We start from the raw sequence: 4,598 nt of genomic DNA, 5'->3' as shown, positions 1-4,598 counted from the left end.
AAGGCATACGTTGCAACCATTCCCCGGCAACGGCGCCAAAAATTTGACACGCAAGCGCCAAGGGTGTATTGGTAAAGATTCTCTTTAAGAAAACCGCGTTGTAAGTATAGCTCTACCAACAACAATCCTCGGGGGTCAAATTTAGAAGAGGAATTTGGTTGTCACAAGTTCAACCCCATTAGAAATAACCGAAGTATTCAAACCTCGGGTCGTCTCACAAGGAATGGGCAATCATGTGCTTCAACATTGATTAGAAATCCGGGGTTGTGAGTTATAAGCATGAAGATAAATGGGAATCTTAACAAACAAGTAATCTTAAAATGCAACAATTAATTCAATCAACTAAGCAAAACATAAGCAGCTTAAATGAACAAACAACATTCCACTTAATTCTATTGTAACCCAAACAAGAAACTACAACTAAAGCAATTGGTTGAAAAAGTTGATTTTCAAGTATGAATAATAAAGGTAACTCTTGGCTAGGCTCAGGAATTGGGATCACCATCCTTGTCTAACAACTGTACCTTGATAATTATAAGGAACCAAGCTCATTAAGTCTACTCTCAAAGTCTTAAGTACGTGATATCTACTCCTAGACTTGAAGTACGTCAAATGGCCCTGATCACATCAATCCATAAGTCCCAACCTACCTACTAATTAGATTAGTAGTGGGTTGGTGTTAATAAGTATCAAATTGACCACCTAGGGCTCCCAAATCATCAAATCCATTAGACCCAATGACTCAAGTTTACCCAATTTCCTTGACCTAGGCCAAGAGTGAAAAAGAACTACTCCATAATCAAAGTAAACAATTCATCAAACACTTGGTAAGCACTAACAAAAGACATGTTCAAAATAGCAATTAAAATGAGTTCTACAAATACCCACTAACAATTATCAACATGTAATCATCCAGACAACAAAGCTAAGCATAGAAATCATCAATGTAACATCAACAAGTCAAGATTCACAACATTCATGAAATGGGTATAAAATGAGAATTGACAAGAATTCATAAACTATCACAAGATATAAGCAAAATTGTAACAAGAAATTCAAATTGAACAATTAAAACTAGTAATTAACAAGATCCAAGTCACAAATCAACAAGGGAAGATCAAATTAAAACTAGGTCTAGAGAAGAACAGGGGTTTCTCCCTCTAGAACCTCAAACTAGATAAAATTATGTCCTAGTTTAAAATGAGTGATCTCCCCTTTTCCCCTAGCATCCTTGGGTCTTTTTCCATGCAGAAACAGCTTGAAATTGGGCCTAATGAGCCTCAGAAATTGCCAGGCACGATTTCCTTTAATGAGGTCACGTGCAGCCTTCCACGCGTGCGCGCCATGCGTGTGCGCGCGCCGATTGCTCTTGCGATCTATGCATGCATGCCAAGTACGCGTGCGCGTCGATAAGAATCTCCTGATTCGCGCGGATGCATCCATCCTTGTGCGCCGCTTCCAGCCAATCCCATCCACGCGTGCGCATGGAGTGCGCGAGCGCGCCGATGCTGCTTTTCCCAAGATCTCAATTCTTCATGTTCCTCCCTTTTGTACATGCTTTCTCCCTCTCTTCTAAGTCATTCCTACCCTATAATTCCTGAAATTACTCAACAAATACATCACGGCATCGAATGGCAATAGAAGAGGATTAAAATATGGTAATTTTAAGGCAAAATAAGCATGTTTTACATCATAGAGCAATATTGGGAAGTGAAAACAAAACCATGCATCTCTTGCGAATAAGTGTGAGAAATATTGATAAAATCCCTCAAAATAAGCACAAGATAAACCACAAAATCGGGATTTATCACTATACTCATCTAATAAGACTCCAATGAAAAGAGAGATTAAGACAGTGTCCATTGAGTCAGACCCTCGTAAGCAAAGTGAGTCATTAACCCATCAACTATACTCCCTTAAACAACAAATGTTGAAATTTCAAGAGACGCTGCAAGAAGCCCGAGCCTCTAACAGAGCTATAGAGGCACAGTTGAGTCAAACTAGACAGCACTTATCTGAACAGATAAGAGAAGAGTGTCTAATCCTCATTAGTACCAAGGAGGCTGAGCCTAAGATGGTACACACTATTGAGGAACTAAATCAAGAAGAGGCTGGAAGCACATTGTTGCACATCCCTATTATGGGAAGAAATCCTGAAGTACCACACTCTCAGATGCCCCAAAAGGAGACCAAGGATGAGCACTGCTCGTAATCCTTGGAAGGCTATGAAAAGGTGCAGTTCAATATTCTTTTTGCTGAGGTTTTGGAGCAATGGTCTTTATCTACTGGAAGAAACCTCTCTGATGCTGAGAGAGGCAAATTAGTGATGAGGTTACAGAAGGATTACATGATTATCAAGGTCCTTAAACCTCCACTACCCCTTGACAAAGGAGGTACTGCCATGCAGAGTACAATATTGAATCCTCCTCCCTTGGTGAAAACTTACACAGTTTCCACAGACATCAAACTTAAGTTTGGTATTGGGCAGTCACCACCCACCAAGGAGGAAGGTCCCAAGAGGAAGATGCATAGGGGATGGAGAAACAATACAACCCTTGCCCTAACAAGCAAGGAGAATCAAGCTGATCACACTAAAAGAAAGCTTGTTAGGAGGAATTCAAATCTGAGGGCACTAATCTCCTCCTCTTCTCCCATGGAGTCATTTCTGTTAACCAACTAGAAGAAGAGGAAGAAAGTCAACAATCAAGTGTCAAGCTAATGACATTAAAGAAGCGCTTGTTAGGAGGCAACCCAACCATAATTAAAGTTATCCTGTTTTTTCATTAAGTTTATTTCAGTTATATCAGTTTAATTTTCATATTTGTTTAAGTTTTTGATCATGTGCAGTAGTTAGAATAGAAACAGAAATAGTCAGAGCTGGAAACAAATCACTCTGGCATTGAACGCCGGCCAGGGAGGCCAGAGTGGGCGTTCAACAGCCATAAGGAACAGCATTGCTAGCGTTGAACGCCAGCCAGGAAGCATGAAGCTGGCGTTGAACGCCAGCTGATAAACCCCAAACTCCAGCTGATAAACCCCAATTTTATGGTTTATCTTATGCTTAATTTAGGGGATTTTATCAACTTATCTCACATTTATTCAATGAAATAGCATGGTTTTGTAATTCTCCCTAATTTTGTGCTTAAGAGTAAAAACATGCTTTTTAGACCTTTAAATAGCTAAATTTAATTCACTTTAATTTCATTCGATGCCTTGATATGTTTGTTGAGTGATTTCAGGTTCATAAGGCAAGTATTGGATGGAAGAATTGAAGAGAAAAGCATGCAAAGTGGAGAATTCATGAAGAAATGAGGATTTGGAGAATTGAAGGCCGCGCACACACTTCACCCACGTGTATGCATGAGAAGGAGATTCATGGCCACGCGCACGCGTCACCCATGCGTATGCGTGAGGTGGAAATTTGCCAGCGATGCGTACGCGTCGTCAACGCCCACGCGTGACGAGCGGCACGTGACTCACTTAAAGTGAATTCGCTGGGGGCGATTTCTGAACTTTTCATGCCCAAGTCCAACTCATTTCTGAGGCTATTTCATGCAGAATTCAAGATGGATCAAGGGGGGAGCAATTAGTTAGTGTAGGAAACATGCCTTAGGTTAGTTCTAGAGAGAGAAGCTCCCTCTTCTCTCTAGAAATTAGGGTTCTTAGTTTAGTTTTCTCTTTTATTTAGGTCTAATTACTTATTTTGATTTAGTTTTCTTTACTTTTCCTTGTTGATTTGCTTTAATTTTCTTAGTTCCTCTTGTTAATTTCTCTTTTATGCCTCTTTTAGTTTAAGAACACTTTTTTTGATTTTAATTTGATTTAATGCAATTTGAGATTTTATGTTCTTTTCTTGCTTGTTTGAGTTGTTAGTGTTAATTTCTTGCATTGGGTAGTTGTAGAATTTACTAGTTCTTGCAATTTTCTATGCTTTCCTTTTATGCGTACCAAGTGTTTGACAAAATGCTTAGCTTAGGTTTAGAGTAGCTTTTGAGCATTCTTCGCTTGGAAAGAGAAATTAGGCAATCTTGAGTCATTAATACCTAACTTATGTTGGTGATCTAGAGTTGTTAGTTGATATTGTTCCCATTGACTCTAATCTCTTGCTAATTCAATTAGTGAGTTGATTAGGACTTTTGAATTGAGATTAACTAGTCTTATTTGACTTTCTCTCATGTGAAGATAACATTATACCTTCTTCCAATGTTGGAGATGACTAAATGGGATTAGCTCTTGATAATTTTTATATTATAATTGATGACTAGGATAGAAAGCCTATATTATCAATCCCTGCCATGAATGTCTCTCTTTATTAATTGCTTTCTTTAGTTGTTTGCTTTATTTTCTTACCAATAATGTGCATACCTCACTGCATTTCCTTTGAGAGACGACCAGAGGTTTAATTACTCGGTTTTTATTGGGTTGCACTCGTGACAAACAAAATTAAACTCTGATGGAGGATTGTTTGTTGGTTTGGAACTATACTAGCAACGGAATTATTTGTGTGAAATTCCTAACTGACGATAATACTCTTTCAAGTTTTTGGCGCCATTGCCAGGGAATTCCAATGTGTGCTTGTTATTGGTTATTGTGTATAT

This window comes from Arachis ipaensis, chromosome B08 (assembly GCF_000816755.2).
Source record: "Arachis ipaensis cultivar K30076 chromosome B08, Araip1.1, whole genome shotgun sequence".
Classification (NCBI taxonomy): Eukaryota; Viridiplantae; Streptophyta; class Magnoliopsida; order Fabales; family Fabaceae; genus Arachis; species Arachis ipaensis.
Note: the sequence above shows the minus strand (reverse complement) of the source record.